Below are 25,476 nucleotides of genomic sequence, written 5' to 3'. Positions count from 1 at the left end.
GGATATTGGCCTGTAATTCTCCTTTTTAGTGGGGTCTTTGTTTGGTTTTAGAATCAAGGTAATGCTGGCCTTGTAGAATGAGTTTGGAAGTTTTGCTTCCATTTCTATTTTTTGGAACAGCTTGAGAAGAATATGTATTAACTCTTCTTTAAATGACTGTACACCACCTCTTCTTTATTCAGTGATCAGTCAATGGACACTTGGGCTGCTTCCATAATTTGGCTATTGTAGATAATGCTGCAATAAACACAGGGGTGCACCTATATCTCTTTATTACCGTTTTTGTATTCTTTTTGTATTCTCTACCCAGTAGTGCAACTGCTGGATCATAGGGTAGTTCTATTTTTAATTTTTTGAAGAACCTCCATACTGTTTTCCAGAGTGACTGTACCAGTTTGCATTCCCACCAACAGTGCACGAGGGTTCTTTTTTCTCCACATTCCCACCAACACTTGTTGTTTCTTGTGTTTTTGATTTTAGCCATTCTCAGAGGTGTGAAATGATAGCTCATTGTAGTTTTGATTTGCATTTCCCTGATGATGAATGATGTTGAACATCTTTTCATGTGTCTGTTGGCCATTTGTATGTCTCCTTTGGAGAAATGTCTGGTTATTTCTTCTGCCCATTTTAATCGGATTGTTTTTTGGATGTTGGTTTGTATAAGTTCTTTATATATTTTGGACACTATCCCTTTATCAGATATGTCATTTGCAAATATCTCCTCCCATTCTGTAGGTTGTCTTTTAGTCTTGTTGATTGTTTCCCTGGCTGTGCAGAAGATTTTTATTTTGTTATGGTCCTAATAGTTTGTTTTTGTTTTTATTTCTCTTGCCTCAGGAGACATCTCTAGAAAAATGTTGCTAAAGCTGATGTCAGAGAAATTACTGCCTGTGTTCTCTTCTAGGATTTTTATGATTTCAGGTCTCACATTTAGATCCTTAATCCATTTTGAGTTTATTTTTGTGTATGTTGTAAGAAAGTGGTTCAGTTTCATTCTTTTGCATGTTGCTGTCCAGTTTTCCCAACATCATTTGTTGAAGAGAGTGTTTTTTTCTATCTCCCGATAGTATTGGTAAAATTAATTTCTAAAAGAGCTCCATTGAATTGGCTTAAAGAAAATAAGGTGCTTATATAAATTAAATTTGCAAAAATATAATAGAAATGAACCCAAGTAAGTTTCAAGTTTACATAAGCTAGGATTAATCTTTAATAAATAAAAACTCAGGTGCATCCCTGCAGCTTTCCTGTCTTAGGGAAAAGAACGATGCCCGAGGGAATTTTTTTTTTTTTTTTTTGCTCCAAGACTGGGGAGGATGAAAGTCATTATTTGTAAATAGCCTGGCATAAGAAGGAGCCCGTGTCCAGCCTGGACATCCAGCATGGCACAGCCGGGAGGATCCACAGACTGGTGTCTGCAGGCGTGAACATCACTGTTAGGATCTGGAAGGCAGAAAAAGAACCCGATGGAATTGTTGAATTTTTGTCCACTAAGGCTCATCATACCAAAGCTGTCAGGATCATGCGTTTTTCTCCAATTGGGGAAATTTTAGCATCAGGAGGAGATGGTGCTCTCAGTCTATTGTGGACAGTAAATGATAACAAGGTGCCAAAATAGATTGCTTTTCAGGACGAGGATGAGGCTCAGCTGAATGAAGAGAATTGGACTGTTATCAATCCTGGGGGGCCACTTAGAAGATGTGTATGATATTTGTTGGGCTACCGATGGGAATTTAATGCCTCTGCCTCTGTGGAGGACGTGGCCATCCCATGGGATGTCAGTAAAGGACAAAAGATCTCCATTTTTAATGAACATAAAAGGTATGTCCAGGGATAGGAATATAAATAAAAGGAATAACGTGGGACCCTTGGGTCAGCACGTTGCCGCTCTGAGCTGGGACAGGAACCTGAGGGCACACAGCATCCAGAAGACCTGCGACTCCCAATGCCTTGAAAATGCTGTGTCTGGGAGAGGGGCTGCGGGAGAGGGGAGAAGTTACCAGATGTTTCATGATGACGGCATGAAGTCTTTCAACCTACACTTGTTTCACTCCTGATGGATCTTTGCTCCTCACGCCAGGTGGGTTTAACAAGCTTCTGATTTCAGGGCATCGTGGCAGCTCCTGATTTTGTGATGCTGCTTTTCAGCTCAATGAATTCTGATTAAAAGAGCGATCCCCAGCTTGCTCAGGCACTGAAACCTCCAGGGGAGCATTCCAGTCAGGCGGGGCAGAGGAGCCCCAAGACGGCGAGTCGTACATGCGTGTGTATGATGCACATGGGCTGTGCTTTAAGAAGGACATTGGGGAACATGTGGGAAGGACATTGACTTGGTCGGGGAGTGCGGGTCTCAGAACCAAGAATAAGTGGTTGCTAAGTATATTAAAACTTACTTACTAAACTCAGTGACAAAGCTTTGCTAAATAGCAGCTCTAAAAATATTGTCAGTTAAAATCAGGTACCAGATGGGTGTCTGCTATCACCATCGTTATTCTTTGTGGTGTTAATACGTGCAGGAAAACGAGGAAATGGAATTACAAAGATTGGAAAGGAAGAGAGAAAACTTTGCAATGGGATTATGTTTCTAGAAAATCCAAGAGATTTAAAAATAGAATAAAAAATTTTGATCAGGTGGCTGGATATTGTGAAATACAGAAAAATCTTCTATAGTGGAATAAGTACTTAGTGATATAAAAAGAAAATTTTCCATTCATGATAACGCGAAACCCACAAACCGTGGGAAAAAATTTAATAAAGGCACAAAGCCTTTGTGAAGACTAGAAGGTCTTATTGAAGACTGTAAAGCAAGTTCTGAACTAAGAGATCTCCTGCTCTGAAAATTAACAAATGAATTAATTTGCACTTAGGATCCTTTAGGTTTTTTTTTTTTTTAAATTGGATGACATCTCAGCTTTTTTAGGAGAATAAATGCTGAGGAATAGTTTTAAGCATGAAAAATAGGGGTGCCGGGGTGGCTTAGTTGGTTAAGTGTCTGCCTTTGGCTCAGGTCATGATCTCAGGGTCCTGAGATCAAGCCCCGGGTAGGACTCCCTGCTCAGCGGGGTGTCTCCTTCTCCCTCTTCCTCTGCTCCTCCCCCTACTTGTGCTCTCTCTCTCTCTCAAATAAAGTATTTTTTTTTTAAAAACTGTGAAAATAAGAGTAATACTTGAGCACGCATTTTTCTGACTAAATCTCAGCAGATACTATGGTGCTACCATTATCCAATCAATATGGTATTAGTACAGGAATAAACAGATTAGTGGACCAGAACACAAATAGATCTTGAGATAAAAGGCAATTTAATAGCTGACCTGGGCAGTATTTCAATGGGAAGAATGAATTATTGAGTCAGTGGTGCTGGAATGTCCAACTGTCTGGAAGAAAAAGATATTGGACCCTTAACTTACACATACAAATAAATTCTAGGTGAATTCAATATTTAATATAAAGGTACAGATGTAAAACTCTCTCAAGAAAATGTAGGAGGACATCCTAGGAACAGGAAGCTGGAAACTCTGAAGCTCTAAGTGAGAGACCTGTCTGACTGCGTTTGACTAGGGAACCTTTGTATGCAAAGATCTAGTAAGCGGAGTCAGTCAACAAAGAACAGAACTGGAAAATACTGTTTACGGTACAGGAAAGAGAGAGCCTATGTATATCATATACATTTAATGGCTCTTCCAACTTGACGAGAAGAAAGAAGAGCCCAGAAGAAAAAAAATGAGTGAAAAATGCAGAAAGGCAGTTTGTAGAAGAGCAGATCTCTGTGTTCAGCACCCACAGGAAAAGATTCGGAAACTCAATAATAGAGAAATACAAATTGAAGTGACTTACAATTAGGTATCTCTTTATTCTTTTCAGACTGGAAAGAAAGTGAAAATATCTACTGCTGATGAGCAAGCAGAATGTGGGTATTGCTGGTGGGAATATGAGTGGTTACAGCTTTTTTTAGAAAACGGGCTGGTCACTGTTAAATGCATGTACCCTTTAGCCAATCAGCCCCTCGTCTTAGACTCGGTCTTTAAGAAATGAAACCCCTCGTCTTAGACTCGGTCTTTAAGAAATGAAAACATAGTACATAAAAGTATATCTTCAGTGATGTTTATTGCAAGTATGGTTCGTAGTTGTAAAAAAACTACTGATTAACAAGATGGGTGAATAAATTATGGAATTTTCATAGCAGTGAATATTAGGCAGCAGGTAAAAAGATGCATTAGTGCAATCCAAGTTAGCTTTCGTGAGGGGTCAACTGAGCAGGTTTAAACAAGACCCTGTGAAATTGACTAAAACCCCCACTGTATGAATATATATATGCGATTGAGTTGGCACTGGTTGTGATGGTTGGGTGAGCATGGAGGAAAGACAGAAATGGTACAATAGTTTGTTCAAATGGGTTACATGGGGATGGAAGCGTGGGCTGGGGTAGGGGAGGGTAGAAAGAGGGCTGACAGGGTGTCTGCCCTCCCCAGTGGAGATGGGATGGTCCCATGTGAGATTAACATGTGTATGTGTCAAGAAAGGGTGTCCAAGGGCAGCTGTGGTTGGCGGTCATTCCATGGCCGGGTCTGGCCTGGTTTTCAGGACATCCGGCCATGAGTGTGGAAGAGCACCAGCGTGGGCTCTTCCCAGAGCAAGGTCAGCTGCTGCAGGGGGCTGGGGGGTAGCAGAAGCCTGGGTCTCCCTGGCTCCATCAGGCAGGTGGGAAAGGCCAGGAGCAGGCTCTGGCTGGCAGCCAAGCTCAGAACCCAGGGGACAGAGCGCGGGGATCTAGTGACAGTGCTTCTCCAGCAGGAAGTGCTGGCCTCCCAGGCAGGGGGAGGTCTTCCGTAGCAGGGCGGGTCCTCAAAAAAAAAAAAAAAAAAAGCCAAAAGGGAAAGAAAAACCCAAAACAAATTGAAGATGGTTTAATTAAAACTGGTATGTCTTTAAAGTTGTCAGCATTAAATATAATACATATATTCTACTCAGGTTTACTAAAAGTCAAATAAACTCATTATCCCTGTTCTAGAATTTGTCAGCAAGAAAGAGAACTCAGAGATGATGGTTAATGTCTCATGAAATTTTCATGAATTATCTAAACATTATTAAGAGCAAGTGAATTAATTAAATGTCAGATAAAGGTTTATAAATGAACTTTTCAATAATATTTATGTCTACTTAATAGTTTCCCCCAATTTTTTGGAGGGTAACTTAAAACCTTAGTTTTGCTAAGTTAAATTACATGATGGATAGCATTAAATATCTAGATCATTTCCAAGTAAGATAAAATACGGAAACATTAATGATTAACCATAGGTGTATCTACTTTTGACTTTCTGTTAGAGAGAAACTAAAGATTTTGGGTATGTTAGTAAACATGTTTTGTGCCATGCTGAGAAATCTGCTATGCGGAGGCATATGTTTCTAAAAATTATTAAATGTATTCATAAATTTTACATAAAGAATGCTGGTGTAATAATTTATAATTGTTTACTTCTTAGTTTTCACTAGAAATTAAGGCTTCTAAGGGTTAAGAATTCTAATAAATATGATGAAACGACTAGAAATAATAAGGGAACCATGTCTGTATGCAGAGAGAATGAGATGTGTGTTTTTGGTGAGAAAAGGGATGAGGAATGGAGATGCATTTTTTTGTTGAGGGAAAAAAAACTAGTTTTGTCCTAAAGTGAGGTTGGTTGTTTAAGGAGGAAAAACATAGACAAAATCCGAATGTAAAAAAAGAAAGCTGTAGAAAGTCTGTGAAAAAGGAATCTTGGGGAAGGAATTTTGTGTGGTCAGGGCTAAGAGTGGAATGCGTGAGTTTTAATACCACAATACACTGGTGCAAGATGGAATTTGGTTTTTCTCTCTGTTAAAGTGATCAAGTTTTCTTACATTATTGGTGTGTTCTTAGTAAGAAATTTAATGTAGTCTGCATAGAAAAACAGTCTCTATGTTTTGTCTTTATCAGGTCTTTGATTACTTAAGAAAACGGAATGTTCTTATAAGAGCAAATTTTGCTAACAACTATGTCTGTATTTGCCTTTAGAATCTTTTGTTGTCACTTCAGTTCAGTAGATAATTATTCAGCTTTATAATGATCTGTGATCCTCTTCAGGCATGTGCTTTTAAAACCTTCTGATATTTTTGACAGACTTCCCCAAATTCAAATTCTATATGAAGTCTTTTTGACTAATTAGACTCTTTATTTGGTATGTTCAATTACAAGAGAAGCATTGTCAGGTAAGTGATAATAAGCCTTCTTAGGTTATAGTGTATGAGGGAATGCTGTTAATACAACTATTCCAGAAATTGTATGAAGTTCCTAAAGTTTTGATATGTCCTGGCATAATGTTATCGCTTGTATTTCTAGTAGGGAACTGTTTGTTGTGTGTCACAGAATAACCCAATTTCCTTGTCAATTGCATTGTAATGAACTCTCATCAGATCTTTAAGCATTGGCTATTTTTGAGTCTTTGTCATTTAGGGTTGTTGTTTTACTCTGACACTCTTGCAAATGTCTTTCTTCTTCAAGGAGATTCATGGAAAGAACTTTTGACAAATACAGGTTTCTGATACCCTTAATATTATAAAACTAAACTCCCAGTACTAGTAAGAACTCCCAGAACGGGTGGGAAATCTGGATTCCAACAGAACAAGAATTAACACAGGACTGAATGGATTGAGGAAGATGATAGTAGTTGTTATGACTCTTGTTTGAAACATTCCATTCCCTAATGTTTGTTCTCCCAGATTTAGGAAAATTTTTTCTCTTAAGGTATCTACAACTTACAGAAATTTGGTAAAATATTTCTTTATAAACAAATATGAAGCATTTGTCTTTTTCTCCCTACCCGGTCCCTCCAGAATTTGGAAACTCTCAGTGAGTGTTTTTATTTTCACGGCAATTATAGTCATTTCCATAAGTTCAATAAAAATCTCTTCTGCTTGGAATAGGACACAATTGGAAATAATGGTTATATTACCAAGGCTTTGACTGAAATGTCATCTTTGAGAGGCAAAGACTCAGATATGACCAGGCAGCTTTAAGGAACTGAGGTTGGCTTTATGGAGCTAATAAAGCCCCTTGGAAAAAATCAGCCTGGTACCTTATTTACAGGGTTCCCAGCAACCTTACCAGGTGAGCAAGGAAGGTCACTTCTTGGCAGGCTCAGGAACCTCAGGATATTTTGGGGACCTTGAGAAGAGAGGAGGAATTCACCCAAATCTATGGGTATTGTAGGTCAAGTCTGACGGCAAGGATTTGGCTTGGCTTCTGGCCTTGATGGGCTATTAAAAGTTCAGTCTGGAGCTTCCTTATGAAATGTTCCAGCAAAGGAGGTTTTTTTTTTTTTTTTAAAGACTTTATTTATTTGACAGAGAGAGACACAGCAAGAGAGGGAACACAAGCAGGGCGAGTGGGAGAGGGAGAAGCAGGCTTCCCGCCGAGCAGGGAGCCCGATGTGGGACTCGATGCCGGGACCCCGGGATCATGACCTGAGCCGAAGGCAGACGCTTAACGACTGAGCCACCCAGGCGCCCTTCAAAGAACTTTTAAGTAGATTATTTTGAATAGATCTCTATTGTATATTTTCTAGCTTATAAAATTCCACTCTTTATTATTTCCTTTTTCTTTATTTTGCAGTTCTTTTTCTAAGTACTTGGACACAATTTTTAGCTCATTAAATTTCAGACTTTTTTTCTAATGTCAGTGTTTCCCTCTACATCCTGCTTCAAATGAATCCCTCAAGTTTGATATGTATGTTTTTATTAGTATTTAGTTCTAAATAATTTCTGATCTATTATGATTTATTTTTGACCAATATATTATATTAAAATGTCTCTTACTTTCCAACCATGAATTTTACTAGTTATCATTTTGTTTTTGATTCTGAGCTTAGTTGCATTATGATATATGCAATTTTGTAACTCTGTATGATATTATTCCTTGGAAATTTGTGGAGATGAAGCCTGTGTATGATCAGTTATTATAACTCTTACATGTGTGCAGGAAAATAATTCTGCAGTTGTTGAGTGGTATGTTATATATGATGCTTATATCTATGTCCTTTTGTTGTTGTTGTTGTTATTTCAAACAGGAGGGTAACTTTGGCCCCTGTTATTCCACCTTGACCAGAAGTAGAAATACATGAAGTCATTCTTAATGCTTTTGTTTCCTACTCATTTTTGGTTTTAATTTACATTTCTTTGATGCCTAATGATAATGTTGGGCACTTTTTCATGCGCCCATTGACCATTTGTGTGTGTGTGCGCGCGCGCGCGTGTGTAGAATCTTCATTAGGTCAGGTGTGGTCGTTGTGGTATTCAAACCGTCTTCATCATTACTAATTTTTTTTCTCTTGACACGTCCCAACATTTTTTCGTACCTTTGGGGGCTACTATTTCTCTGACAATGGCTCAAGTTAGTCTGGAAGCGGGACACAACTCAATACAACATTCTCTCTAAGGCCACTTAGGGCCGGGGGAAGGTACTGCCCTCTGTCAGGGGCCAAGTGGGGCCGAGTGGGGGCCGAGCGCGGGGGGCGAGGGCGCGCGGGAGATGAGGGCGCGCGGGGCGGCGAGGGCGCGCGGGGGGGCGAGGGCGCGCGGGGGTCGAGTGCGCGTGGGGCGGCGAGGGCGCGTGGGGAGCGAGCGCGCGCGGGAGGCGAGGGCGCGGGGGGCGGCGAGGGCGCGCGGGGGCCGAGGGCGCGCGGGGGCGGCGAGGGCGCGCGGGCGGCGAGGGCGCGCGGGGGGCGAGGGCGCGCGGGGGCCGAGCGCGCGGGGGGCTAGCGCGGCGCCTGCGGGCGGGGCGGCGAGAGCCACGGAGCAGCGCGCCCTCCTCCGCGCGCGCCGCTCGAGCCCAGCCGGGGATGGCCGGCCTCGGCGAGGGGGTGGCAGGCGAGGTCGCAGGTATCTCCAGGTCGGCTACGGTGTGTGACGCGGCGGGGAGGAGCCTTTCCGAGGTAATGGGACAGGGAGGAGCCTTCCCGAGCTCTCCATCCTCACGCCCGGGCTGCGCGGGCAGGGGCCTCCCTTTCCCCCGCGGTCCCCAGCCTGTCTCCTCGGGTGGATGCTGTTTCCTGTTCCCTGACTCTGGTGCCTTTCCCTCGCGCCCCTGGGTCCGCAGCCTCCCTGTGCGGCGCCTGCTCCTCCGGGGGGAGCGTGGGGGCCCCTCGCCTCCAGAAGCCCTCCCGTGGTTCCCCCGGAGGAGAAGGCCTCCTGTTGGCGGACCTGCTGCGACTGCGCCCTCCGGAGACGAATTCAAACACGTTTTATCCGCTGCTTCTATCAGTTACTGAGACGACTGTTTAAAAATCTACTGTGATTTTGAATTCGCCTGCGACTCCTCATAGTTTTGTATAGTGTGTCTTGAGGCTGTTATTAGTGTATGTAAATTTAAAATTATGATAGTTTCTGGGGCGCCTGGGTGGCTCAGTCGGTTAAGCGTGTGTTTTCAGCTCAGGGCTCAGGTCGTGATCCCAGGGTCCTGGGATTGAGCCCCGGTTAGGGCTCCCTGCTCAATGGGGAGTCTTCCCCTCTTTCTCCCTCTGTCCCCACCCCAGCTCATGGTCTGTCTCCGGCTTGTTCGCTCGCTCTCTCTCAAATAAATAAAAATAAAATCTTAAAAAAAATAAAATTGTGATGGTTTCTGATGAATTGATCCTTTTATCTTTATGAAATGCCTCTCTTTGACAATGTTTGTTGCTTAAAACATGCTCTCTTTATTTTTAATATGGCTATATCAGTGTTCTCTGCTTAGAATTTGCTTGATAACTCCTTTATACATACATTGCATATGTATAAGTATGTAAACACATGTATTTCAGGCCTCAGGCACATAGAATTGGGTTAACTGTAACACTGTGGACCTTGTCATGCAGTCTTTTTTTTTTTTTTTTTTTTCTTTTTTTGCTGGTCCTTTCTTATGAGGCTTTAATAATTGAGCACTATCAATTGCTTGATGCTTTGGAACTTTGCCTGCAGAAATTATCATTAGCTGAGTTAGAGGTGGAACCCTCCAGACGGGATCAGCATTTGCTTCTTCCAGGTTTATGGGAGCTGCTAGTCTGGGGTTGCTCTCAACTAAATGATCCCCAAGAGGTTTGCCCAGTTCCCCCAGCTGGTGTGAATTCAGACTGAAAACACTCATGAAGGCTAGCTTCTATTTTTTTCTTTCTCCTACTTATTAGCACTAAAATTTGAGCTAGTAATTTTCTTGCCTATTTTCTGGAGCTGGGGTTGAGATGGGAGAAGTGGGGAATTGAGGAGCGAAACCAGTTTATGTCTACATTCATTCTTAAATTGATGGTTTTACCCACTGGGATTGCTTTTGGGGGGCAGATCTCTTGTTAGACTCCCCAACTGGCTTCTAGAATTGTGAGGGGATACATCATTTCTGTGATTTTAAGCCACCTGGTTTGTGAGAACTTGTTTCCGCAGCCCTAGGAAACTAATAACTCGCTTTACACACTCTCTCTGCTCCAGTAAGTTTTAAAAGCCTGCAGTCTAGTTTCGCATCAGTTACCATCAAGAAATGACAATGAGCTGAGAGAACTGGAACGGGACTTCTGTGGGGGCCACTCCCTGGTGGTGAGGATTAAATGCCTAAAGCTTTCAACAAGCAGAACGCTTTTCCTAACTCTCGACATTGCTTTAACATGCGTCACATTCAGGTTTGGCCCTTGATGTCAGCTCCCTCTCCTTCCTCATCTATAATAGTATTTTTAATGTTTGACCCTTCCTCCTGCACCCTCCTTCACGCCTCTCCCCTCTCCCTCCACACTCATTGAAAAAAGCCTCTCTGAAACGTCCACAGTGACTCTGAACTTGGCAGAAAAGTCATTTTTATCCAGTGAAGACCAAAAAAAAAAAAAAAAAACAGTTGTTAGATTTTGGATAGCTTTATTTATCACAGCAGCTCTCTGAGGTAGGTATCGTCAGGACCATTTTATCAAAAAAGACAGTTTTTCTGTTTTTCCCCAGTTAGAATCAAAGAAGAGCCAGAAGGAGCCTCAGAGCTGCTGGCCTGTTTTATTAATTTGTTAAACAGTTCTGAGTGACTATGATATACTAGATTCTAAGATGCTCAGGGGATTCAGATGTAATTGGTCTATTCCAGGCTTCACCTGCTGGTGTTGCTATTAGCAACAGTGTAGCAATTTTGTAGCATTAAGAAATGTGATGTTAATTTTAAACCAAGGTAATTATAAGTAGGCATTTTTTACACATTCCAAAAAATTGTAAATGGACAAAAGTGTGTTGTAGAGTCCTATTTCTATTGGTACCTATAAATCTACTTTATTCATAACTGCTGTGTAGTATTTCATGGAAGAATGTGCCATAAAATTGTTTATTCCTCTGTTGGTATTTTGTTGCAATAGACATCTTTTTGTACCAGTGCTAAAGTATGTTTTTAAAAAACTTATATAGGAGTAGAGTTGCTGAGTCAGAGGATATTTATATTTTGATTTAATAGATGCTGACAAATTTCCCTGCCAAGCTACCAGTTTATACTCCTGTGATTATGAGCATAGACCTTTCCCAGTGTGCTCACCAACACTGCATAATACTCATCTTTAAAATTCTGTCCATCTGAAGGGTGAAAATGACAATTTGTTTTGATGGGAGGAGGGCAGAAGAGAAGGTTAGGGAAGATTTTCACTTTCTTCTCTTGGTATCTGTTGGGAGGCAAATCTGGACGGGCTAGGCACCTCTCTCCTTCTGCCAGGCTGAGCTGGCCTGAGCTAGTCTGCAGAGGGGCAGCAAGGCTTCTGGCTCATGTTAGCACTCCGGGTGTGCAGAGGCTCTCCTAGATTGTTCCAGGGCCCTCTGTATGCAGACTTTGACCTTCGTTGTAGACGTGGGCCCTCCCTGTGCATTTTCCCCACTCTCCTCTCTGGGCCGAGAGATCCCATCTTTCATTTCTCATGACGCAGAGAACCAAAGTATTCCATAGGCCAACATAAGTTTGTAACAGCCTAGATGTGTAGTGTGGTGTGAGGTCACGTCCTTTCGCTTGTGCATCCAGATTACTGTACGAGGCTGGCCATCCTCTGCTGACTTTGGCCTTGGTGTATGTAGACCATCTATGCCTGGCTCATGCTGTGGGGAAATGAGAGTTTGGGGCATTCCATGTGCTCCGTTACTTTCCTGTAATAGAGCCCATGTCGCGCTGTGTTAGTACTGTTGATATTAGGGCTCTGTGTGTCTGACCCCCCAAGCATGACAATATTTGTAATGCTCTCATTTTATACTAATGGGAAACTTAATTTAAGCATCACTTGAGCAATTTTTTTTTCAGTAAAGAAAGCAATCATTTATTATGTTCACAGAGTCTGTGGGTCAGGCATTCTCAGACAGGGCACACCGGGGACAGCTTGTTTCTGCCACGTGCTGTCTGGAGCCTCAGCTGGGAGACTGGCACAGCTGGGGATGGAAGCATTGGAAAGCTTGCTCCTTCACATGTCTGGGAACGATGGAGGCTTAGCCCTTAGCTGGATTGCCACACACCTCCGTGTGGTTCCTTCATGTGGCCCAGGTCCCTCGTAACGTGGGGACTGGCTTCCAAGGACAGGCCCACAAGAGAAGGCCAGGTAGAAGCTGTGGATTTTACACCAAGCTTCAGAAGCCATGTAGTGTCACTTCCCTCACAGTCTGTTGCGTGGGGCAGTCACAGGCTCCCGCCCACATGGGAGGGGAGGAACACAGACACCACACAGCCCAGTGGGAGGAAATCAGGCACACTGTAAGAATAGCCTGTGGGAAGTTGTGGTCATCTTTGGAAAATAAAATCTGCCACTTCCCCTCATTCCTATGAAAGCATTCTCTTAATTTCCAAACTGGAAGACATTGGGTCAAGTATTTCCCACCAGACAAATGTAAGATTGAAATTGCTGGAATGATAGGGGATAACACATTTATCTCTGCAACGAGTCTAATTCTAGCAACTCCTTGATTATATATTGTTTGTTTATTGTAGCTTCCCCGAAATAAATATCCTAAGAAAAATCATTTTCTTTATATTTATTATTGACCTTCAAAATTGCTGATGCTTGATCAGCCCCACACAGTTATTATATTCTTCTTAATGTTTTCTCACTACTTAGCAAGATCACCAGGAAGATGAGTGGCTAGAGATGCCTTTTGTGCATCATAGGTTCTAACCCCTGGATGTATAACCCGGACGCAAAACCTGCCCATCTGAACAGTAGATCCACATTCCTTACACGTGGTGCTCATTAAGTATTAGTCAATATCATCTATTCTTTATTGAGTTTAGCTCTGGAAGGATACATTGCATTGGGCTTACTTTTTTTCTCATAATTTTACATTTAGTTTCTGATCCTGGAAATTATATTCACTCTTACACTGACCATATTTACTCCATGGAAATGAGGAAAAAAAAAAAAATCCTGCCTCTCCATGTTCACGTAATTAAGTTCTAATAATTAGGTTCTTGGTAGTTTGGGAACTAGAAATGGAACAGTCCTCATAAAGAAAGAAGATACTGGCCAGTGCCACAGTCTTTAAAGCATGAATGAGGAGGGGGTGAGAAAGTTCTCAGACCTGAGAAACACTTCTCTCATTCAAATGCTGGGTGGTTCCTTGTTTTATGCATCAGATCAGGGAGTCAGTTCAAGAAATTCTGTTCTTGAATTCGAGCAGAAGAGAAGAGGAACCAAGAGAACTAGCTTTTTTTTTTTTTTTTTAAAGATTTATTTACTTATTTCAGAGAGAGAGCGGGGGGAGGGGCAGAGGGAGAGAGAGAATCCTGAAGCGGACTCCCCACTAAGTGGGGAGCCCAACATGGGGCTTGATCCCAGGACCCTGAGATCATGACCTGAGCCGAAATCAAGAGTCCTCCGCTTAACCGTCTGAGCCCCGGGAGAACTGGCTTTTAATGCTGTTTCTTGGGGCTGCAGTTATACACATTAATTAAAATTCTTCTCCTCCCCCTCCCCCCACTTCCTTTAGTCCATACAAAGCAGGTCAGGTCTGTACTGTGACTTAAGTCCCAGCCTGGCTCCATTCCCCAGTGCACAGGAGAATGGAGTCCGTCCTCGATTGACTGCAGCCAGCAGTTCAGGCTGTCCTTGACGAGCAGAGGTGTGCACAGGGCATTCGACGTCACGTAGCCAAGCGCCACAACAGAGGAGGAGAATGTGTGTCTGTTCTTACCCAAGAGTATTTCAGGCTTTCTCTCTCACAGGAGGAGGACACTGCTGTTTTGTTAAGAGGGAAACCGAATAAGATAATACGCTTTATTGATGTTGGCTTGTTTGGAAAATTGTAATGTGAATCCAGTTAGCCTTAAATATTGGCTTTTTTATTCCATGGGTTAAATTTTTAATGTATGCCTAAAAATTAATGATGACTGATGTATTTTTTAAGATTTTATTTATTTGTCAGAGGGGGAGAGAAGCAGGGGGAGTGGGAGAGGGAGAAGCAGACTCCCCGCTGAACAGGGAGCCTGATGTGGGGCTCGATCCCAGGACCCTGGGATCATGACCTGAGCCGAAGGTAGACGCTTAACTGACTGAGCCGCCCAGGTGTCCTTTTTTTTTAAAATATTTTATTTATTTAATGATGACTGATTAAATGGATATTAATATAGTCAAATCCTGCTTTCTGCTTAATGTGTGTATGGGATATCTTTTTCTGTTTTTTTAATCTTCAACCAACCCGTGTCACATCTGAAATGAATTTTTATAGTCAGCATATTATTGGATCATGCTTTTTTTAATTCTTGCTGCCCATTTCTGTCATTTAATTGGTGCACTAAGACTACTTACATTTAACATCGTTATCAATATGCTAGAGCTGATATCGACTGTTTTGGTTTTCTCTTTTGTTTCCCGTTTCTTGTTTGTTTCTCTTTTTTGCCCCTTCTTGTGGGTTTACTTGGACATGTGTTAGGATCCCATTGTGGCTGGAACTGGAAGCTGTTGAATACTTTTTCTAATTGTGGTCAAACATGTATAACATAAAATTCAGCATCTTCATCATTTTTAAGCATGCAATCAGTGGCATTAAATACATTTACAAAGTTATGTAACCACCACCACTCTGCTTCTAGAACTTTTTCATCATCCCAGACAGAAACTGTACCCATTAAGCAGGGACCCCCTTCCTCCCTCCAGCCCTGGGAACCAGTTTACCTTCTGTCTCGGTTTGCCTATTCTAAGTATCTCCTCTCTGCGGAAGGGAACAATGTGTGTCCTTTTGAGTCAGAGTGATTGCACTTAGCAGACTATTTCCCACTTGTATTCATGTTGTGGCACCTATCAGAATTTCATTCACTTTGGGCGCCTGGGTGGCTCAGTTGGTTAAGCAACTGCCTTCGGCTCAGGTCATGATCCTGGAGTCCCGGGATCGAGTCCCGCATCGGGCTCCCTGCTCGGCAGGGAGTCTGCTTCTCCCTCTGACCCTCCTCCCTCTCATGCTCTCTGTCTCTCATTCTCTCTTTCTCTCAAATAAATAAAATCTTTAAAAAAAAAAAAAAAAAGAATTTCATTCACTTTTTATGGCCAAATAATATTCCATGGTGTGTATATACACACCACATTTTGTTATCCGCTCATCTCTTGATGGACACCTGGGCCATTTCCCCCTTTTGGCTATTGTGAATAATGCTGCTCTGGACATTGATAGACAAGTATCTGTTTGAGTCCCTCCCTGCTTTAAATTCTTTTAGAATTTAGGAGTGGAATTGTTGGATCATCTTGAGTAATGTTTTAAAACACAAAAGTTTCCCAAATATTCCATGACAGCAGGGAGACTGATTTCCCCAGGACTCAGAACGGACAGAAGGGGACGATGTTACATAAAGCCACAGAACAGAATATTATGTCAAGGTGTTATTCAAAGTTCTCCAGCCACTACTCTTAGCACCTCCTAATGCATTCAACAGTGTGAGTGGTAAGGGGAAGGTGCTATTGGGGTTAGCGGCACCTAAAGGCTTCATTTTATTCAGGGTGTGCTATTTGGTGAATCAGGATTAGAGACTGGAGGAAAGTATGAGTTTCCAGACAACCATTTTTCAGGCCATGTTTTGGAGAAGGCTTATAAATTCCATAAAACTGGAGTTTACGGAATCAAGAATCAGAAAGAATTAAGTTCCACTGGCATAGAAATCTGGTTTCTATTAACCAGTTTGCCACTAACCAGACATGTAACCTTAGGGAAGTGAGTTCACCTGCTACGGGCCACCACTTCCTGTGTTACGCACCACGGGTGGAGGAAGGGTTTGGGGGGGCGGGGGGCGGGGGTAGGGACGGGCTGGATAATTTCAGGTCCATCTCCACCCTAAACATCTATGACTTTAAAAAGCTGCATTGTTTTCTTATCTAGGTCAAATTTTCATTTGTGGAAAGCCTTGATTCCTAGGTCTAGGCAATGTCGATTTGTGAGGTGAGCTCATTTCAATGCCTCATCACAGAAGCTATTGTTTATACCTATTCTGCCACACCTTTACTCAGCTGGAAATGTGCAACACGCATTTAATAGAACAAATATTTCCTCAGAGTGTGAACTGTATTGCTGGCCAGAGTTACTGGACAGTGTCATGCCTTCGATCTTGTATTTTATATTATGAAACTTTAGAAAGACAGTGGTTCTCTTAAAAGCCAGTTAAGTTCTCAGCCGTTTTCTGTAATTATACCCACCCCTTACAAACATCTGGCTCTTTGTATAAACCTGTCCTCAGGTTTCCACTAAATTTCCCATAGAAATTGTAGTAGTATAGATTTGGAAAAGACCTGACCCTCATTTTCCTGTGATGACTGCTTAGGTGTCTCTCTTAGTTTTTTTTTTTTATAGCATTTAGTGCATTTATTGTTCATTCATTCATTCAGAAATACGCACTATGCTAGGTATTGGAGATACAGCAATGAACAAGACAGGCAGCCCCCTGCTCTCACTTAGCTTAATGTTTAGGGCTGAAGACAGACGTTGAATAAGAAATAACAGGTGTGCAGGATATTAAGAAGACTCCTACATGCTATAGAAGCTTATATTGGGATTTAACCAAACCTTTGGGTATCAGATTTCTAGGTGAAGTGGCATTTAAGGTGAAATCTGAGTAGTGAGGAGGAGTTAGCCAGGCAAAGATGGGAAGGGGGACTGTTCCAGCAGGGGGAACAGCTGAAGTGAGAAAGTCCACGGAACATCAGGAAAACTGTAAGAATGTCACACTGGCCAGAGTGGGCAGAGGGCTGGGGAGAGCAGGTGGAGATAAGGCTAGAGACGGAGACGCACATCTGACCGGTATGTGCATTACAAGCCATGCTAAGGATTTTGGACGTTATCCTCAAGGAAGTGAGGAATCACTGGGAGCTGTAAGCAGGGAAGAGACATGATTACATCTGGCATTTTTAAAGCTCGTTTGGCTGTAACGTGCTAAGGAGGTTGGAGGTGGGCTGGCAGGAGGAGAGCAGGAGGCTCCATTAGGCAGTTCCTCCTGAAGTCCGGGTGAGAGTGCTGTGGATATGGCTGAGGCCCTGTGTTCCCCCGGCGGGCCAGGCTTGCTGTTTGGTAGGAGCTGGCGGATGCAGGTGGACAGAGAGTCAAGAAGGCTTCCGCGGAGGCCACAGGGAAAGAATTTCAGAAGGGGGAACATTGTCCAGGGTGCCGGGAGAGCGGAGATGTCCAGTAAGCGGACAACTGAGAAGCATCATTTGGATCTCACTGACTTAGGAAGAACACTTCTGCTGAAATGATGAGGGTAAAACTTATATTGAGTGGTTTGAGGGGTCAATGGAAAGTAAGAAGAGAGGAGAAAGAGAGAGAGAGACAGTGAGTGAACACTACTCTCTCGGAAGTAAGGAGAAAGGACCATTGCTGGGGGCCAATAGTGAATTAGGAAAGAATTAGTTTTAAAAACTGGAGAGGCTTGGGGCACCTGGGTGGCTCATTTGGTTAGACGTCTGACTCGGTTTTGGCTCATGTCATGATCTCAGGGTCCTGAGATCGAGTCCCATGTCAGGCTCTGCGCTCAGCGTGGAGTCTGCTGGAGATTCTCTGTCCCTCTCCTCTTCCTCTCTGCCCCCCTACCAGCTCTTTCTAAAATAAATAAATAAATAAATAAAATCTTAAAACAACAACAACAACAACGACAACTGGAGAGGCTTGCACATGTTTAAATGCCAAAGGGAAGGAGCCAGGCAGAGATGAGAGATTGAAGAATTAGGAGAGAAAGGGACAATAGCCTGAGGCTCCTGAGACAATGGACCAAAAGAGGAAGTCTAGAACCAAGGTGGGGGTATTGGTCACCTGTCACATTTCACTGACATTTTCCAACTAGATGTCTGTCTTTCTCACTGGACTGTAAGCTCCTGTATGCTATTGGATTTGATATCCCCAGCACTTAGTCTAAGACCTAACACCGAAAGGTGCCCTGTGAGTGTTCAGCTGTGTCCCTCGTGCTGGGAGGACACAGCGGACGTCCTCCCCTGAGCATACAGACCAAATGCCTTGACACACAGTGGGCTTCTGGCACAGATTTTAAAAACGAGAGCTCTGCGTGGCAGTTGCTGGCCAGTGGATAGGCTAGGACCTTTGGTCATTTATATTTGATGGGAAGGTACCGGCTGAAATTAGTCACAGTGGAGATGGAGAGCAATCCATGGTATGCAAGTCGAGGACAGATAAAGAAGTATCTCCCTCCCTCTTGCCCTCTTGGCTTTCCTCTTGGTACAGAAAGGAAGAGGAACAGTGTTCACTCCTGTTGGGCCCACTTCCTGTCAGATGGGAGGCAGCTGTCCACGGGATATAAATCTCGTATAAATATAAAAATTAAACTGACTCAGTGAAACAATTACATTAGAATTTTTTTTTTTCTGTACTGGCAAAGGACACTGTCCATCTTGGTCAGCAAACGTTATTCCATATTTGTTTTCCTGAAATTTCAAAAGACTCAAAACACTGACACTTACCTGTGAGATTCTTCCAGGAATGAGGGAATGAGACAGAAATGGCCTTTGGGGTTGGTGGGAAGGGAAGATGGAAGCAGAGTTAGAAGGCTGTGTGCTGGTTACAGAAGCAGACTAGTTAATGCTGCCAAGAAAGGAACATGCTGCAGATCTGCTCGTTGAGCCAATATTTATTAACCACCTACTGTGTGCCTCTGGTCCAGGCTCTTTGCCAGATATAGGCAAGGAAAAGAAAAGACAGTAGAGTGCTTGTCTTTCGGAGCTCATAATCAAGCACGGTCCTAGAATGAGTGCAGCTTCTACTAAGGCTGCTTAGGGAAAGAGTCCTCTAGGTTCTGGTACATTGGGCATACACACAAAGACCCCCTTGCAGATGCATGGAAATCACGATTTTATTAATCAGTGCAGTGCCCTAGAAGTCCCAGTGCAGACTTCTTTGATAAAAGCCATGTTTTTATCCATGTTTGGAACATGACTGAAGATGGAGGCTTACATGAGGCCTCCAATCTCCTGTCGTGGATTTGTGTTAGAGGATTTGCATGTTCTGTTGTGCCTACAGAGATATGACTAGGCTTGCAGGGGAAATTCTGAGTCCAGCCAGTAGCCTAAAAAAGAACCCAGGCCTGCCCCCTTCACTGCCTCCACTCCTGTGGCCCTACCCATAGATGCACTTGATCCTGTGAATGTGTGTCTGGCCATTCAAATTAGTCATTGTTTCTGTTGCCACATGCAATGGAAACACAAGGAGAGGGGGGATAAGGGTTTTCCCTGTAGTGACAAAAAGTAAGAGGTTCAAGGCATGCATGAGACCTTGGATTCTTTGAGATATCCCTGGATCCTTCTTGCAGATCTCGCTTTTTACTTGAGGATGGTCTGATTTCTGGAAACAAATGAGTGAGACAGACACAGTCTCTGAAAAGAGCAATGTGGGAAGGAAGCCTGGGGGACAGGAGCATTTAAAGTCAGGCAGAAAAGGAGAAAACCGAACCAAACCCGCAAACAGAACAAACAGCTCTGGAGACCCAGGAGCAAATGTATTTCATTCCGTGATTTCTAGAGAGTGGAAAGTTTCAAGGAGAAGATGGGCAGCAGCTGAGTGTAATGGTGAGGCCAGTAAGGTGAGGATTGGTAGATGCTTATCGCCCATCCCTGGATGGCCTTCATTCCAGGCATTGGCGGGAGAAGCCAGATGGCCACCAGGGAGCGAAAGTTAGGACGGGAAGAGGAGGAATAAGAGTAACAAAAAACTTGGCCAATGAAAAAGAAAGAGGATAGTTGCCAGAAGAGACTATCATCTTGGGGAGGTTTTTAATAGGACAGTGTTTAGAGGTCTAGAGAATAGGGGCACAGTGTGGGCGAAAGTGGGCAGAATGCAGATCTCCCATGGGAGAAGCGTTCTGTTACAGGGGGTTTTCACCAGAGTTTGAGACTGAGGGGATGAGGGTACCGGGGAAGGGACTTTCAGGGGGCACAGTTGAAATGTGTGTATTCCCGGTCCGTGCAAGTCTGAAGAGGTGTTCCTTTTATGGCCATGCTGGAGTCATCATCAGGCTGTACAATGTCCCCTCATTCCCTTGACACCCCCCAGCATTTCATTTGCACATGAGGGGGCTGACACCAGCAGGTGTCTTTTCCCAGGTCAGAAGCTGCTTTAGGGGAAGGCTTTTGGTGGAGGGACTAGGGTGGGTAGAAGAGTGGTCGGGAAGCTTGTAGGATTTCTTGTTGGATTTTTTTGTCCCTTGTAAATGTCATCAGATTATCTGTGGTATGTCTTTTTTCAGTATTCCTGCCCAACAATCATTAGATACTTTAAGTATGAAATCAAGTTTTTCTTCAGCTGAAAAAAAAGTTCTCTTATTATTTCCTTGATCATTCCGTCTCGATTCATTCTCTTTTCTCCTTCTGAAGATAAATTCCTATTTATTCTCATGTGTTATTCCTGTTTATTTTGAGTTTCATAATTTCTCTCTCTCCCTTTGTTTTTTTTGCGGGGGGGAGATTCAGTAAATTAATTTCTTAGTTCATAGAGTACGCCCTGTTCCATCTCTGTAACGGGTCACTTTGAACTTTGAGACTTAAATAAAATGTCTAACTCCCAATCCCATACCTGATGGGAAATTTAATGCCTCCCCTAGGTTTTTTTTTTTTTTTCTTTTTAATTCCAATGGGTTTTGTACATATGGTCCCTTAGAGGTCCAATTTTCTTTGGCCAATGATCTCCTGACCTCACTGTTCCTTATAGCCCATCCTGGCCCAGACAGAGAACACGTCTTTCCCTGTGTTTCCCAGGCGCCATTCACCTTGTGTGGGGCTCTCTGTGCAGGACATGTAAGGAGGGGGTGATATCACAGCCTGCCGGAGAGGACATGCTGTCCTTGAAAGTCCTGCAGCCTCCCCATCTCAGGAGCTCTCACACACCCCCTTCCTCAGCAGGGCCCATCCTGCCCTGATGCTTCTGTCTCTCCTCCCACCTCCCTTCATTCCAGATCTTCCTTCTCCAGAGTCCTAGTTTCTTTCTCTGTCAATATTTAAACAAGTAGAAAAGCTATCACCAGATCTGTTTTCTCTTCAAGAGAATTCAGGGTCCTCGCATTAAAATGATGATGTTTATACATCAATGCACTAATGAAAAAGATTAAAGTTCTGTCTTTTGTACTAAGTCCATCTTGGGGAGAGACATCTTGGCTCTGATCACTCAACTTGCTATTATCTCTGATACCCAATTTCCCTTACACGTGTAGTGATTCTTGTACCCCCTTTGATTTCTCCTATATCTAAGCGGAGGTCTGGGTTCCTCAGTGTTGGCAGGTGATGCGGGTCCCTTGGCAGTTGTGCGTTTCTCCTGGCAGTTTCCTGCCTCCTTTCCTTAAGTGAGGCTTACATAAAATTTATGAAACACGTAATAAATGTACGGTCTCCAGCCGTAAAGCGCACACCTACCTCTGGTAGGAAGCCACTGTTGCTCCTCTCTCAGATGCTCGGATCACCATTAGCCAGGAGTGAATAACAGACTCTCTACTGTTCGTTCTGTTCTCCTTTGTCTACCCGATTTAGAGCCATTTTTGTGATGCATCTGGTCCTCACGCCATACCTTTGGGTGCCCGTTCACTTGAGCTGTCCCTATGCTCGCATTGGGGCTGGTAAGCCAGTCACCAGAGTTCACAGCCGCTCAGTGTGCAGTTGGCGATGTCCCGTTGGCTCCTCGCACACTGAAGAACACCGCAAGCATGTCCGGTGCGAAAAACTGTGATACTGCCATAGGAACGTCTCCAGAAAACTGGTTGACTGTCCCTACCTAAGTTTAATGTTTATATACCACTTGACCCAGAAATGCCATTCCTGGGTATACTCCTCACAGAAATGAGGGCTTATGTCCACCAAAAGTTATGCATCAGAATTTTCATTAGCATATTTAATCATAACAGACAAAAACAAGGAACAGTGCAAATATCTAATGATAGTAGGATAAAGAAAACGTAGCATATTTACGCAATGGAAGAGTATGCCGCAGTTAAAAGGAATCCACCACTGCTGTGTATAACACTGTGGATAAATCCCAGAGTCATGACAGCAGGTAGGAAAGCGAGGCCGGATACATGACTGTCTGATTCCATTTATATAACATTCAAGGGTAAGCATAACTACCCTGTAGTGACAGAGGTCAGAAGAGTGGCTGCTCCTTGCGTGGGGATTGGCAGGGGAGGAGCTGCTTGGGGGACCCCCGAAGCCCTGTACCTCGGTGTGGAGGCGGTTACCGGGGCGCAGCTCTGGGTACAAAGTCAGGAAGATTAGTGCACACCTTACTATATGTTGTACTTCAGTTTAAAAAATATTGTATGATATGTTGTAGGACTAGGGGAGGAAGAATTTGAGAGACTCTCGATTTGGGAAGGAGAACACTTTCAGGGCAGGTATTACCTAGAAGAACTGCCTCATGTAGGAATCCTTTCTTCCTTTACCCTATTAACAGACATTTCTCCAACTAGGACAGGTTAAAACTGCCTTGCTCCTTGACTGATGATTTGCTTCTGAGTCGTTCCCTTTGTGCCATTGTAAACGTCCTGGTTGAGACAGGTCCTAAGTCACATTACATTCTCTGTGCTCCAGAAGCTGCAGTCTTCCAAAGAGACACGACGAACACAAACAACATATTTAGAGAATTTAGTATTACTCCTTTTTCTTCAAGTGCCATTTGTGAGGTGCAGAATTCTCCAGGAATTCGGGAGAAAGAAAAATCAGTTATAAATGGAGTGAGTGGGGCGCCTGGGTGGCTCAGTCAGTTACGTGTCTGCCTTCAGCTCAGGTCATGATCCTGGGGTCCTGGGATGGAGTCCCAAGTCAGGCTCCCTGCTCAGTGGGGAGTCTGCTTCTCCCTCTGCCCCCACCCCCACCCCAGCTCATGTGCACGCTCTCTTTCTCTCTCCCCCTCTCTATCAAATAAATAAATAAAATCTTAAAAAAAAAAAAAGGAATGGAGTGATTTCAATGGAGGAAGGACTTGAGGTGAGTTTTTAAAAAACTGATGGGCCGACCAACTCTCTGATAGTCCTTTATGGCTTATTGTATTTGTTTAAAGAACCATAGAAGAGCTGCTTGCAAGAGCTGGAATAGTGACCAGCCAAGGGACAGGGAATTTGTCAAATAGGGGGAAATAAACCAAGAAGAGGATCCCAGACTTGCCAGGAGATCTGGGTTTGGATCTGCCTGAGCTGACACTGTTCTGGGCTCCAGGGGCTGGGAAGACAGAGGCACAGTCAGAAGAGTGTAGGAATCAGGGATGAGCTGGGGCCAGAACTAAACTCTACACCCCAGTGGAAAATAGTCTACAGATACCCTTTCTTCTCTAATAAAGCAGTTATTCTTATTGCATTAAAAAAAAAAACAACAGTGTGTATATGTGTATGTAACAAGCTGACTTACTTTTAGGAGCGTACACAAAGTTAAGGGGTTTATTAATTCCTCCGTGATGCTCTCTCCTCTCTCACCCCATTCATGTGCCTGTGCACACACATCCCCACACACACCCACACCCAGGCACCCCACACACACCCATACATCCCCCCCCACATCCCCACACCCAGCCACCCCCCCACACCCAGCCACAACTCTGGTGCTGGCAGGGAATCTAAACTCATCGTCCACTTGCTGAGCTCTAAGGGGTGGAGCTGTGTGGGTGGTTGGCTGGTATCTGAAGACACCTGAAATTCACCTCAGCTGTCTGAATGTTTGTGCTTCCAGAAGTCTCACTTACCCGCCGTGCTCTCATAATTGCTTTTGAAAAGGTTTTCTGGCTTCAAAGAACTCAAATCAAATTTGTTACCGAGCAAATTGAAATTTCCAGGCTGCAGTCATTCTAGAAGCTCAAAACATCTTCTAAAAGATTTCAGTCTCCCTCTAAATTGCCTCTTTTTTTTTTTTTTTTTTTACAACTCTTATATTTTAAAATTTCTTTTTCTTGCCTTAATGTCCTGTGTCGGTCTTCCAGTACAACATTGAATAAAAGTGGTAATTGGAGGCATTCATATCTTATTTCCGGGATCAAAGGAAAGTGTTGTGTTTCACCATTATGGATATTTGCTGTAAGATTTGATTTGGTTTGGTTGGTTTGGTTTACATATTCTTTCTCAAATAAGAAATTTTCCTATTTTGCTATGAGTTTTTGTCATGAATGGATGTAATTTTCTTAAATGTTGTGTCTATTGAGATGATTATATGATTTTCCTCATTGAATCTGTTTTTGTGGAGAGTTCTCTTAATTTTTTTAGTGTTAAATTAACCTCAAATTTCTGGAATAAAGCCTAGTTGGTTATGGTGTTTTATCTTTTTCAGATATTGCTGGTCTGGGTTTATGAATATTTTTATTAGAATTTTTGCATCCACGTTCATGAGTAAAATTGGCCTCTAAATGATTTTTCTCATAGTGTCCCAAAGATGAAGGTAGTCTTGGGGCACCTGGCTGGCTCAGTCAAAAGAACATGCAACTTTGATCTTGTCTGAGCCCCATGCTGGGTGTAGAGATTACCTTAAAAAAAGATTAAAAGAGCCTTATACAATGAGTTGAGGGAATTGTTTATGCCACTTCAATTATCTGAAAATTTTTGTAAGTTTGAAATGATTTCTACATTGAGTTTAGTAGAACTTGTGTGAAGCCACTGGGCTTGGAGTTTTTTTTTGTGGGAAAAATTTAGACCACCAGTCATTATCTTTAGTGGTGGAAGAGTATTCAGGTTTCCTATTTCTTCTTAAATTCATTTGGTGTATTATATTTTCCTAGGAATTTATCCATTTCATCTGAATTTTCAAATATTGAAATAAAGTTAATATTGTCCACTTACTATATTTTTAGTGATCTGTAGAATCTGTAATTTTCTTTTTCATTCCTAATATTGGCGTTTGTGTTTTTGCTCTTAGTTTACTTAACAATTACATTAGAAATTTTTCGGCGTTATTAGTCTTATCAAAGAAATACCTTTGTGTTTGTTGATCCTATATAATATATGTAGAGTTTCTATTTTATTAATATCTGTTCTTATATTCTTTCTACTTTCTTTGAATTATTGTTCTTCAGTG

The 25,476-nt window shown here is 42.8% G+C and overlaps 1 protein-coding gene across 15 annotated transcripts in view; it reads left to right on the top strand.

Annotated features, from left to right (window-relative positions):
* LOC144379120 (cytidine monophosphate-N-acetylneuraminic acid hydroxylase-like) overlaps nt 1–25,476 on the top strand; it is a 71,541-nt gene that overhangs the window by 26,652 nt on the left and 19,413 nt on the right. For 2 of the 15 annotated variants that reach the window (XR_013441457.1, XR_013441451.1), the window contains exon 1: nt 8,784–8,940. The exons of the other annotated variants lie outside the window; for them this stretch is intronic. The gene's annotated coding sequence lies outside the window, so the exon portion shown is untranslated. Of the gene's footprint in view, nt 1–8,783; nt 8,941–25,476 lie in introns of those variants that run through there. 15 annotated transcript variants of the gene reach the window in all.

Source organism: Halichoerus grypus, chromosome 9, assembly GCF_964656455.1.
Source record: "Halichoerus grypus chromosome 9, mHalGry1.hap1.1, whole genome shotgun sequence".
Taxonomy (NCBI): Eukaryota; Metazoa; Chordata; class Mammalia; order Carnivora; family Phocidae; genus Halichoerus; species Halichoerus grypus.
This window is presented reverse-complemented; position numbering and strand designations above follow the sequence as displayed.